At 43.7% G+C, this 12,760-nt stretch overlaps 1 protein-coding gene across 3 annotated transcripts in view; it reads left to right on the top strand.

Annotated features, from left to right (window-relative positions):
* The window catches only part of DNAJB6 (DnaJ (Hsp40) homolog, subfamily B, member 6), a 68,084-nt gene that overhangs the window by 1,773 nt on the left and 53,551 nt on the right, over window positions 1–12,760 (top strand). The window lies entirely within an intron of this gene.

The raw sequence follows: 12,760 nt of genomic DNA, 5'->3' as shown, positions 1-12,760 counted from the left end.
AAATGATCCGCCCGCCTGGCCCTCCCAGAGTGCTAGGATTACAGGCGTGCGCCACCACTCCTGGCCGAGAAATTGGTTTTTGAAAAATGCCATACTAAGTGTGGTACCACGGAGGATGAGAATGGTGGGAATTTCAGAGCACTGAGAGCTCTTAAGGAGTTCGAGATGAGTTCATCCTGCTTTTAAAGCCATCAGTGTTTTAAAATATATTTTTTTCTGAGTGTTATCAAAGTGTTAGATTTGGGAGATACTTGTGGCTGCAGGACAGACTTCTCTGGGAGGATGGGCTGGGGGGAGTATTTAATAATGTGAAGACTAAGCTGTGGATATGGAATTACAGCGTGATACCTGCTCCTGAGTGCCATACAACGGCTTTCCCTTTTATGCAAAACCATTATTTTTAAGTGGTAGAAACAAGGGTAAAACCATTTTACCTTGAATTAACTCTGTTTCGAGTAGTTTCAAACAGATAAACAATTGCATCCATTCATCAACACAGTCAGCGGTTTTCAACCTGGATAGCTCAAAAACCAGGTTTGGAGATGGAGTGGTCTTTTGCTTTTTAAAATGTTTTAAACAGGGCACTCCAAAGCTTGGTAAATTATTTTTAATTTTCCTGAATGTGTCACATTACTTCTTTTTTCTATTGAGTATAACCGGTAAGACAGCACACGTATGACACCTTGCTGTTGCTCTTGTGTGAAGGTCAGCTTCTGTTGGTTAATGCTTACACATGAAACACTGTTAAATCACTTCTGATGCCTGTTGATAACAAGTTAGAGAATATAGTCAGCCTTTATATTTGTGAGTTGATGTTTCAACAGGATTTTAAAAAACCTTTTTCCCCCACTTCAAAATGATTGTGTTAAAAATCTGGTTTGGTTTAAATTTGCCCAGGACACCACCTAGTGGTGAGAGGTGTGTACCACGGGCTGGTTGGCAAGTGAGAATGGGCCGGGGCGGCAAGATTTAACAAATGCTGTAGTTCCCCTTGATGAATAGAATTTGAGAACTTCAGAGTGGAAAGAAACGAGGTTAATGAGAAGAAAAATGAAGCTGGTGAAAATAAGTATATGTTAGAAATGATAATTTCGGAATGGAAAGACAGCGATACAGCCAAGCTGGAGAAAATGATTTAGTAGATGTCAGTTAGTAAAAATTTGATGCTGTTATTGGTATTAGTAAGCTGTTTTGTCAAACTTTGTGTTTTTGGATGGAAATACAAAATCATAGTTAAAATCTGTCATGTTATTGGAGACATCTTACATGAGAAGTAAATTTAAGAGACACCTTTATGGTGGGGAAGATTAATTTCTGGAAATACTTATATCGCAGTATCTATCAAAGGGGAGGAAGTTTTTTAATGTTCCTCAGACCTTATTTCAAAAGCCGTACCTTATCTGGCTGTAGCTTGAGTTGCCCATAAAATTGTTACCCTATTTAAAATTTGTGGCCAGGTGCGGTGGCTCACACCTGAAATCCTAGCACTCTGGGAGGCCAAGGTGGGAGGATCACTCAAGGTCAGGAGTTTGCTCTGCCTGAGCAAGAGCGAGACCCCGTCTCTACTAAAAATAGAAATTAGCTGGACAACTAAAAATGTATGGAAAAAATTATCCGGGCATGGTGGCGCATGCCTGTAGTCCCAGCTACTCGGGAGGCTGAGGCAGGAGGATTGCTTAAGCCCAGGAGTTTGAGGTTGCTGTGAGCTAGGCTGATGCCACCGCAGTCTAGCCCGGGTGACAAAGCAAGACTCTGTCTCCGAAAACAAAAAAAATTTGTAAGGACTTTTTGGCCGTTCTAAATAAAAAAAAACAAAAAACAGTGACCATTGCTTCTGGCTGTGACACTGTTGAACTATTTGTACATCAAAATGCTCCAGGATTTTAGGATTCTTAACCTCTGCTGCAGAATCACTTTTCTTTGGAATGATTTCCTCAGACAACAGGTGATTTTTGTCCCCTTTGAAATTTTTGGGAGGCATAGGCAGGAGGATCACTTGAGCCCAGGAGCTTGAGATTGCAGTGAGCTGTGATGACACCCACTACAGTCTAGCCTGGGAGACAAAGTAAGACTGTCTGGGAAAAAAAAAAAAAAAAGAAACCAAAAAACAAAAAAAATACATTTTACCTCCAGAGGCATTTGAAGACTGTCTTGTATTTGTGTTGTACGGCACACATTTGCATGCTTTATTTAGCTGGTGTGGTTGTGACTGTGTATTGGTAAATCTTTAATCACCTCTGCCACCTTGAAGACGGCATATTCCTCCAGGGTGGGCTTTGACTCTGAGGGTTTTCCTTTGTGCCTTATAGCAATGTCCAGGACCCAGAGTGCTCAGAAAATACTGCATTTGAGTCGTTTTTTTCTGGTTAGTCTATGTCCTGGTTACCCTCCAGTGATTAATAATGGAATCCAGAATTTAGGAAAGTTGGAAAAATATATATGATCTACAGTTTCAGTTCACTAGCATTGCACACTGATTACTTGACTTTTTTTTTTTTTTTTTTTAGCTGAAAGGGAGTTAGTCAAGGCTGTAACTACCTAATAGGTGGTGACTGCCAGTTGAAAGAATGGTCTTTGATAGTGAGTAATAGAGGGAATAGCTTCCTGTGTTTGTTTTAGGAATATTCTAGGACATATTGAATAGGAGTGTAACATAAGTAGGTGATCTGTGATAAGGAATCATAGCTCACTACTGCGGTTTTTTTTCCTGCATTTCCCTACCTAATTACATTTTGTTTGGGAATTCATCATATGATGAAATGACACTCGGGAAACTTCTCCACGTTTATTATTTATTTCATTTTAAACTTGCTGCCTGCCTCCATTACATTAAGCAGATAGTATCACACTGAATTAGTTAGATGCCACAACATGGTTTGACCTCCTCTTTAAAAATGTTTTATTTAAAATTAGCCATTTTCTAGAAGTAATGAGTATTTTAATTGACTGGTTTTTAAGCTAAGAATAGTGGAATGTCTTCAACGGACATGTGAGCTCTCGAATTACATCACTTAAAGCTGTATATAGTGTGAGTAGTGTTCAGTGGGTGGACAGTAATGAACGGCTTTCTGGAAGAAGGACGTTTTTCTTCCCCTTCAGCTCCATTTTCAGCATTGAGTCTCCTTTAGTGGAGCAAAGGAATTTGTTTTTCTGGGTTTTTTTTCTTTTGTTTGGGTGAAAAGACTTGGAGGAAGACTTTTTTTGCAAGTAGAGCAGTTTCTTAGATGCTAGATGGAGAGATGTTTGAAAATGGCCTCATGCATGGAAAGATAGTCACTTAATGTACTGTAACTTTATTTAGGTGGATGGCTAAGATTTGGGTCACAGAGTAGAAAAAGCATAGAAGTCCACATACTGAACTTGAGGTCCTTGACTCAGTGATAACCTGCCACACAATGACCGTAAGAATGTGCTGGAACTGAAAAATTCCTGTTGCCTAGTGACGTCTTGTTTTGTAGTGACACTGGTGTAAACAAGCCTACTGTGCTGCCAGTCGCATAAAAGTATAGCGCATACAATTATGTACAGTTCATAATACTTAATAATAAACTGTTACTGATGTATTTACTGTACTTTTTCTTAAGTCATCATTTTAGAGTGTACTTCTACTTTAAAGAAAAAAGTTAACCATAAAACAGCCTCAGGCATGTCCTTCTGGAGATATTCCAGGAGGCATTGTTACCATAGGAGATGACAGCTCCCTGCATTGTTGCTCTGAAGACCTTCCAGTGGGACAAGATACAGGATCTGAAGACAGCGATATAGATGATCCTGGTTGTGTGTAGGCCGAGGCAAACGTGTGTTTGTCTTAGTTTTTGAGACAGGGTCTTGCTCTGTCACCCCAGCTGGAGTGCAGTGGCATCATTGTAGCTCACAGCAACTTCAGACTCCTGGACTCAAGTGATCCTCCTGCCTCAGCCTCCCAACATGCTTGGATTACAGGTATGAGCCACCGTGCCAGGCTTATACTATGTTTTTACTGTATATTTCTTATGTTTAGATATGCTTAGATACACAAATACCATTGTCTTATCATTACTTACAGTGTTTAGGACAGTAACATGCCGTACAGGTCTGTAGACTAGAAGCAGTAAGTCATACCACATAGGCTAGGCATGTAGTAGACAGTACCATCTAAATTTGTGTGCATACATGCGGATATTCTCACCATGAAGTCACCTAATGATGCATTTCTCGGAACACTGTGACAGCGTGGCTGTGTTTGTAATGATCATATTGGGTGCATATATTCTCTTAAATTTCACTAAGACCATGGGGCACGGTAATGGCTTTTAAAAATTCACTTTTAGAAAGTTATGAAAATCAAAATCTTATAACTTAAAAGAGCCAACTGAGCTGTGCAAAAAACTTAGCTTTTTAAAGGTAACTCGTGATGGAAGACCTCAAATAGCTGAAACTTTGATGTATGATTTCTGTTCAAAGCTGATAGTAAATACAGTTTCACGGACAAGAACACAGGATGGGGCAGGGCCCAGTGGCTCATGCCTGTAATCCTAGCACTCTGGGAGGCCCAGGCAGGAGGATTGCTTGAGCTCAGGAGTTCAAGACCACTCTGAGCACGACCAAGACCCTGTCTCCACTAAAAGTAGAGAAATTAGCTGGCTGTCCTGGTGTGTGCCTGTAGTCTCCGCTGCTTGGGAGGCTGAGGCAGGAGGATGGTTTGAGCCCAGGAGTTTGGGGTTGCTGTGAGCTATGATGGCACCACAGCACTCTACCCTCTCTGGCCTGGATAACAGGTGTAAAAAAGAGGTGACGTTTCAGGCTCCCTCCCCCCCCATGAGACCAACTGACCCACTGGCAGTCTCAAGGCCTTATCTGATAGGGGTCTTTTCTGTTTGTTTTTTGGTAGTTAATTTGGTACCTCTATAATAGTGGCCCTGGATATTTCATTACTTTTCTTTTACATTTTCTGTAGCAGTGGTGTTATCTTTGTAGCTAGATCTTCATGAGTATAAAAATCATGTCATCTCCTGCATGTATTTGGCCGTGAGGTGTTAATTTTGGTAAGAAAGTCTAAAATTAGTAAAGTGGGCTTTTGCAGGTAGCCAGTTGGTTTGGGAACCTGTAAAGGGCCTTTCTAGTGCCTTTTCAGTCATGGACAGAATGGAGGTTAGTAGGCACTTTCCTTGGGACTTTTCTGCACTTTTTCTTATAGCAAATGGAGAATCTCACACTTTGTAAAAATAACTTTGACTTATTTTTCCTGGAATTCAACCTTAAGAATGTTCTAGTAATAAAATTTATAAGTGCAAATAATAGTTCACCTGTGGAGTAATTGCAGAAGATACGCTAGCTAATTTAGCTCTGGCAGTCAGAACTTAGGAAGTACCCTGGCTCAAGTGTAAGCCACAGTGGAGACGTGGGTGTTGGAAGCAGGAGTGCCTTGTGTACGTCACCTGTCAGCCCTCGTCCCGGCACTGTACATGCGAGGTTATTTGCTGGGTGAGTGGGATTGGACCCGTTGAGGTTAGAAGAGGAAGCGTGTTAACTTGTAGACTGAGAGAAGAGCTGAAATCTTACCCTTGAGTGGACAGTTCTGCTGTGAGGGCGGAAGCTTCCGTCAGCAGTGGCATGTCTCCTTGGATGCGCCAAAGCTTCAGGAGCCTTTTCCACACTAGCAGGACCATTTAAATGTAACGTGATAAAGTGAGAATTGAGGGGCTTGGGCTTTGTCATTTACAGTGTTTTGGGTCATCTTATGGCTATTTGGGTACAGTGTGTTGGATGCAGGATTCTCCTTGGGTAAGTCTGGACTTGAATATATAAAATTTGGTTTTGATTACAGTATGTGGTTTGTATTGTGTGTGCGATGACATTTTAATGTTCGGCTACTTTGGCTTGGTTAGTCTAAATTCATCCCGGTAAGTGGACAAGCAGTTCTGGATTCACCTTCTAGAGGAGTATTTGTATCATTTGCGGGAGGAGCTGGTTGGAAGTGCAGATTCACAGGTTAACGTAGTTTGGTGAAATGGCGTCTTTTGGAATGGGTCCTCTTTTAGTCATGTCCCTTCATTTTTGATACCTACTCGAGTGGCATTCTGCTCTGTAGACTGCCTCGTGCTCGGTTCCTGATTGTGCATGCTTTTCCTTCTCAGGAGCACTGGCCTCCCCAGCAGCTGCTGATCCTCACAGTTCGTTGTTGCCTACTCTTTACTTTTCCTGACTCAGCGTAGAGTTTTAGCTGCACCCAATCATCACTGTCAACTTAACCAATTTTTTCCAGCCCTAGCAATGTATGGCGCCCAGTGGTGTCCACATGTTGAAAAAGTGAATATTGGAACATGTGGCTAAGACCTGGGTATGTGCCAGCTACTCAGGAAGCTGAGTGGGAGAATCGCTTGAGCCCAGGAGTTTAAAAGGCCAGCCTGGGCAATATAGTGAGACCTTGTCTCTTTAAAAAAAAAAACAAAAAAAAAAACGTAGTTGTGGTGCACACCTGTACTGCCAGCTACTCTGGAGGCTGAGGTAGGAGGATTGCTGGAGAGCAGAAGTTTGAGGCTGCAGTGAGCTGTGATCATGCCACTGCACTCCAGGCTGGGTGGCAGAGTGAGACCCCATCTCTTAAAAAAAAAAAAGAGAAAAGACTTGGCCTCCCTTGATCTCAGTAAAGATTTGGTCAAAATTTATCAAGTGGGTGGAAAAAGTGGGCAAAGGATGTGGACAGACAATTCATAGGAATCAAAGTTACAGATGGTTCTTGAATGTGAAAAGACACTTAACTATATAAGCAAAACAATGAGGGATCAGATGTCACTGACGAGGGTGGAACAATTAAACCTTAAACCGGTTAGTAAACTTCGTTTTTGCAGGCCAGGAAAAACTTGAGGCTGATGCTGGTCTAACCTCTGTGGAGAGGAGTTAGGCAGCATCTTTTTTTTTTGAAGGCATGCATTCTTTCCTGCAGAAATTCCTGCAACTCAGTCTTGTGATTAGGAGGGCGGCTCTGGAGAGCCTGGTCTGACCGTGACCCCTCCTCCGTGCCCTGTGTCATCCGAGCCGGTTACTCAGCCTGCTACCTCAGGTTTCCCAGCTGGGAGATGAGGACAGCGATAGTGTGGGGTGTTGTGTGAGGATAGAAGGGAGGGAAGATAATTTTTCAGACGCTCAAACGTTGGCTGTTGTGACGATGACTTTTGTGAGTGCGGACATTTGTTACAGTGTGGTTAGAGATTGAGAGGATCGTTGACATTTCCAGGGCAGGACCTATAGGGCATTGGCTGGAACAGACGGACCTGAGAGAACGGACAGCTTTCTGTGTGTTGGGAGGACCGTTCTCTCAAGACGTCCTCTGGAAGGGGTGGGAGGGTGTGCAGGAAGTGGGGTGGGGTGGGGGCACTCTGGAAAGCATGCGGCTCCCTGAGAGCCGTTGGTGCAGGTTTAGATCTGTGGCTTGCCCTGCTCCGTCTAGCTCCAGGAAAGAGAAGCTGTAGCAGTGATTCTCAGCCTCCCCTCGCCCCACCCGGGGATTTCCAGCTGTGCCTGGGGACTTTTTAAATGGTCAGAACTAGTGCCCGGTGTGGGAGGATTGCTTGAGGCCAGGAGTTGGAGGTTACGGTGAGCTGTGACTAGGCCTCTGCACTCCAGCCTGGATTGCAGGTTGAAACTATGTCTGGGGGGGAAAAACCCAAAATAAAAAGAACTGGGAGGTGCTGCTGGCACCTGGTGGGTAGAGACCATGGTCTGCTAGACAGCCCACAGTGCAGGACAGACTCCCACAGCAACAGAGTGTCCAGCCCAGACTGTCAGTTGGGCGCAGACCCTGACCCAGAGGGGAGCTCAGGCTGGGAAGGAAGGGTGCTCCTGGCCTTGCCTCTTCCTTCTCTCTCTGGTGCTGCTTTAATGAAATACTTTGTAGATACTTTTACTCCAACTCCAGGAGCCCCTGGATAGGTCTTTTCCTCTTTCTCCCACAGCACTAGGATTACAGGTGTGAGCCACTGCGCCCGACCTTGAAATTCCTTTTTTATGAAAAAGTAGGCAGTTAAATGTTAAGAATAGAATCCTCCCTGCCTACCACAGTGCCCTCTTCCCCGTGGACGTGGCATGTTTTCACTTTGAAAGGGGGAAGTGTGGCCTATAAATAGTATTTTTCCAAATTTGCCCTTCATTTTTTAAAAAAATTCTTTAAAATTTCCTTATGTCTTTTTTAATATATATATTTTTTGAGATAGACTTTCCCTCTGTTGCCCTGGGAAGAGTGCAGTGGCATCATTGTAGCTCATACTCCTGGGCTCAAGCCATCCTCTTTCCTCGGCCTCCCAGAGTGCTGGGATTGCAGGCGGGAGCCACTGCACCTGGCCTGTCCTTCAATTCCTCAGCCATTTAAGGGCTTCTGCAGCGAGAATTGGTTGTACAGGCCTACTATTCTACTTAATAGCTAACAAAAGCGATTCCTATCATTAACATCCTTACTCGTTGTCCTTCTGTTTTGAAGGAAAATCTTTTAGGGATATTTCAGGAGGCGGAGAAGTAAAGGCCTTCAAGGATTTTTAACATTTTATTTTTTTAAATTTTCAAAATTTATATTGAGACAGAGTATTGCTCTGTCGCCCGGGGCTAGAGTGCAGTGGCATCATCATAGCTCACGGCAACCTCAAACTCCTGGGCTCAAGCAATCCTCCTGCCTCAGCCTCCCCAGTAGCTGGGACTACAGGCATGCGCCACCATGCCTGGCTAATGTTTTCTATATATTTTTAGTTGTCCAGCTAATTTCTTTGTATTTTTAGTAGAGACAGGGTCTTGCTTTTGCTCAGGCTGGTCTTGAACTCCTGAGCTCAAGGGATCCTCCCACCTTAGCCTCCTAGAGTGCTAGGATTACAGGCCTGAGCCACCTTGCCCGGCCGATTTTTAGCATTTTAAATATGAATCCTTTATTTAAAAAAAAAGTTGAACTTTGTAGATTGTGACTTCACCATTGGGATGAGATAGGCTGAGGGCTGGTTGAGGTGTGCAGCTTGTGGGGGGGGGTCTGGGTGTTGAGTGTTTTGCGGTATTGTCATGCAGATGACCTTTAACTAAGCCAAGGGTGGGGGAGGGTTGTAGAAAAGAGTATCCAAACACTGGATGTTGGAGCTGATACCGATCCCATCAGCTCTTTGTTGGTCTTTTTTTTTTGAGACAGAGTCTCCCTTTGTTGCCCGGGCTAGAGTGAGTGCCGTGGCGTCAGCCTAGCTCACAGCAACCTCAAACTCCTCCGCTCAAGCGATCCTCCTGCCTCAGCCTCCCCAGTAGCTGGGACTACAGGCATGCGCCACCATACCCGGCTGATTTTTTCTGTATATTTTTAGTTGGCCGATGAATTTCTTTCTAATTTTAGTACAGACGGGGTCTCGCTCTTGCTCAGGCTGGTCTAAAAATATTTTTATCTTTAAAAATTTTGGTGAAATGTGTGCAACATAAAATTCACCACCTTAAGAACAGCTCCGTGGCATTCGATACATTTCCAATGTTGTATAACCATCACCACTATCATCTGTCTCCGGAATTTTTTCATTATCCCAAACTGAAACTCTGTACCCATTAAACAGTATCTCCCTGTTCCTGGCTCCTGTCCCAGTCCCTGGCAACTGGGATGTATCTTTTTTATCTTCTAACTCTTGTTTTTACTTTAGAGATATATACATACATATATTTTAAAGAGATGAGGTCTCGGTCTTTTTTGCCCAGACTGTCCTCAAATTCTCTTGGGTTCAATTGATCGACCTACCTCAGCGCTGACAGTGGCTGGGACTATAGCTGTGTGCCACTGCACCTGGCAACTTAAAGATGTTTTTGAGGCCATGTTCAGAATGCCATTGTTTTAACCTCATGAAGTAGTTATTCCTTTTTTTTTTTTTTGAAACAGAGTCTCGCTCTGTTGCCTGGGCTAGAGTGCAGTGGCATCATCATAGCTCACGGCAACCTCAAACTCCTGGGCTCAAGCAATCCTCCTGCCTCAGCCTCCCCAGTAGCTGGGACTACAGGCATGCGCCACCATGCCTGGCTAATGTTTTCTATATATTTTTAGTTGTCCAGCTAATTTCTTTGTATTTTTAGTAGAGACAGGGTCTTGCTTTTGCTCAGGCTGGTCTTGAACTCCTGAGCTCAAGGGATCCTCCCACCTTGGCCTCCCACAGTGCTAGGATTGCAGGTATGAGCCACCAGGCCTGGCCCCAGTCATTCCTGCTAATGCTGGTATTCGGGGTCTCCCACCCGAGAGCGGTGTTGCTACACACACTGTTTGGTGTTTGCCTTGTGCATCTTTCCTAGCCTCTGAGAATTTTTCTGTTTCTCTGAAAAGTGTAGTTTAAAAAAAATTTGATTTTAGGATGTCTTTAATTTTTATTTAGTTACTGTGTTTATTGAGGTGTTGGGTTAAAGAAGTCGATATTGGTAGAACACGTAGACTGTGCCTGGCTACACATGCATCTAAACTCTTACCCTATGCTTTTTCCAATTCCCCAGCTCCCTGTGCGCACCGTCTCCCCCACCCCAGTTTCTGGTATGAAGTTTACATTTTACTTGTTTTCTGTTCAAGTTTGTCTTTATATTTTGGTGTGGGGACTCTCCCTCCTGCCTTGCAGGTTAACAGCCTGTGCTCTGCTTGCCTCCCAAGTAGTGACAGGCCCTTAGAGTGAGTCGAGCCTGTTCTCTTCTGTTACTTCTGGAGCCTTCGTAGCCAGTTTCAGTATCACCTCTGTTTCCTCTTTGATCCTGGCCTTCTGATCTTTACAATTATGTGGAACCTTCTTACCCTGTTTCCATGTCTCTGCACTGAACCTGGAGGATGTCCTTAGCTCTCACTTCCAGATCGCAAGCCCTCTCTAGCTCTCTGGAATCTGCTGTTCAGTTTCAAATGGCCGTGTTAATAACTGTTGTTACTGCCATTTTGGTTCATTGACAAACCAGCAGGTTGACACACAGACATTTCCATTCCTCTTATCACGATTCTTTTATGCATAACAGGGTGTGCGTTTCGCGTTCTGAGTGCTTTCCTTCTGTTTAAGATTGGGTTGTGAGCTGATTTGCACAGGGATTGTTTTCTGTAGGAATCTCTGTGATCTGAGTTACAGAGACTCTTATTTCTCCTAGGATAGTACTCGAAGGTAATGAATAGGATTTTGTTTTGTGTGTTTGAGGTTTTTAGGGCTTCGTGTTCTTAGGGGTGTTTCTCCTTCCCTCTTTGCAGTTCAGTGGGAAGTTTTTCCTGTTCCCCTTTCTTGGAGTTACAGCTCTTTGAGGGACCACAGTTAATATAGGAATGTTAGTTGCAGCTGCTGCTTGGCCTGTGCCTTTGAAACAAGACATCCTGGAGATCCCAAATCCTGCCCCACCAATGCACAAGCTTCATCTTGTGCTTGCTTCTAATTTTCTTGTTGTTACTGGCACCCTGGGTGTGTCATTCTGTCCTAGGAGCTGAGCTGTCTCTTTAAATTTGTCATATTTTATCTAACATTCTGGGTATTTGTGCTAAGAGGTGATTGTCTATTAGATCATTGTGTGATATGTTTAGTGTTTTTCTTGTTTTGGGTTCCTGGACTGGTAACAAACAGATCGCATTTTTTTTTTTTTCTCCTGAGATAGGATCAGTCTGCGTTGCCCAGGCTGGAGTGCAGTGGTGTCATCACAGCTCACTGTACCTCGAACCACTAGGCTCAAACAATCCTCGCGCCTCAGCCTCCGGGGTAGTTGGGACTACAGCTTCCCATCACCACACCTGGCTAATTTTTCTGTTTTTTCTAGAAACAGGGTCTCGCTATGTAGCTCAGGCTGGTCTGGAACTCCTGGCCTCAAGCCATCCTCCTGCCTTAGCTTCCCCAAAAGATTGCATTTTTGGGCTGGGTGTGGTGGTTCATGCCTGTAATCCTAGCATTCTGGGAAGCAGAGGCATGGGGATCGCTTGAGGTCAGGAGTCCAGACCAGCAAGAGCAAGACCAACCTGAGCAAGAGCCAGACCCGGTCTCTACTGAAAATAGAAAAAGAATTAGCCAGTCAACTAAAAATAGAAACAAATGAACAAACAAAAATTAGCCAGGTGTGGTGGCTTGCCCCTGTAGTCCCAGCTACTTGGGAGGCTGAGGCAGGAGGATCACTTGAGCCCAGGAGTTTGAGGTTGCTGTGAGCTACGCCGATGCCACAGCACTCACTTTAGTCTGGGCAACAAAGTGAGACTGTCTCAAAAAAAAAAAAAAAATTGCGTTTTTGTATATTTCTTCTTAATCCTCTTATATAGTTACTCCAGGAATATTTAATGAGGGTTATGCAGGCAGATGTGCACACACGTGCTGAGTCATGAGTTAAAAATATTTTTTTCATACTATGGATTGCTCTCTAAATTTGGAAAGTAAAAATACAATAAAACTGTACATCTTGTTTTGAGAAACGGAGTAACTCATAATGTGGCATTATTTAACCTTGACAGCGTTCAACCTTAGCAACATGGCCTTAGCAAGGTTAAGATCTCATGTATTTGTTTACAGTGAGAATATTTCTTTTGAAACTCTCCAAAACTAAGGTTTCTGGGCAGGCTACTGAAAGCCTCGCTTCAGTTTTGGACGAAGGTTTATTGGGTGAAGTTAACATGGCATAGACCTACCTGTTCAGTGCAGTTTCTTGATCTTTGGTTTAATAAAATGATTTAGCCAGTCAAATTTAAAGAAGTAAATGGGTTAGGAAACTTCACACCCTACAGAAGCAGGATACGTGTAGCTCCTGTTTGTGGGACAAGAGGCTGCACCCCGTCAGGTGGCAGGGCACAGTG

The sequence above is a fragment of the Propithecus coquereli genome, unplaced genomic scaffold, assembly GCF_000956105.1.
Source record: "Propithecus coquereli isolate 6110/MARCELLA unplaced genomic scaffold, Pcoq_1.0 Scaffold861, whole genome shotgun sequence".
Taxonomy (NCBI): domain Eukaryota; kingdom Metazoa; phylum Chordata; class Mammalia; order Primates; family Indriidae; genus Propithecus; species Propithecus coquereli.
Note: the sequence above shows the minus strand (reverse complement) of the source record. Positions and strands in the feature narration are given on the sequence as shown.